Genomic DNA, 804 nt, shown 5'->3' with positions numbered 1-804 from the left:
ACAGGCCAGCTCTTTCCCCCTCCATCCCTGTAACGAGTTTGGAGCAAGGAAGGCAGCATAAGGAGAGTTCTGATGCACAGAGCTGCACAGGTCCCTGGACTGCTGGGGACAAAGCTCTGCTATCTCACCTGAGGCGATACTTCCCCAAGTCTGTTCCTCCCTCCCAAAAGTTCCCCGGGTGAATCCGTGCTGGCATATTTCACCTCAAAAACTACAAGCTGTAGGGACCTGAGAAGACCAATGTCCGAGTATTAATTCCAAATCCAGCTCAGAGAAAAGCTTCCTTCACTGGACATTTTATTCCAGAGACATTGAGAACACGAGTGGAAAGCCAAAGCAAACCAGAAGCACTGGCTATAAGCTTCAGTGAGGAGGAACAGCACGTGAGAAGGGAGACTCCACACCAGCCATTTGCTTTTCCCAGCAAGGGACACCGAACAGGCAGAGCTCAGCTTGTGGCAGTGATGCTGCTACAGCTCCTCCGCCTGCAACACCCCTGCAAAAATAAGCGGTGCATGGAAGAACTGGTGGGAAAATAAGAGCTGTCAGCCAAAGCCAGGCTCCAGCTGACTTCCCTGAGGTCCTGTACGGCTGTTGCTCCAGGACCCTCCGGCCGTACCACCCCCAAACCTGACCTCTGCACTTTTGTCCGAATCAAGCACACAGAGAGCAGCTGACGACAGTAGTCGCCACATTTCTGCGATTCCACAGCAAGGACTAGCATTTTCAAATAACCACAAGCCTGCAGAAGCCCACACTCCCAGCCCTTTTCACCAGCTCTGGTACGGAAACAGAAAGCAGGAA

This window comes from Egretta garzetta, unplaced genomic scaffold, assembly GCF_000687185.1.
Source record: "Egretta garzetta isolate BGI_Z169 unplaced genomic scaffold, ASM68718v1 scaffold143, whole genome shotgun sequence".
Lineage (NCBI taxonomy): Eukaryota > Metazoa > Chordata > Aves > Pelecaniformes > Ardeidae > Egretta > Egretta garzetta.
The sequence above is the reverse complement of the archived record's forward strand: the minus strand, read 5'-3'. Positions refer to the sequence as shown.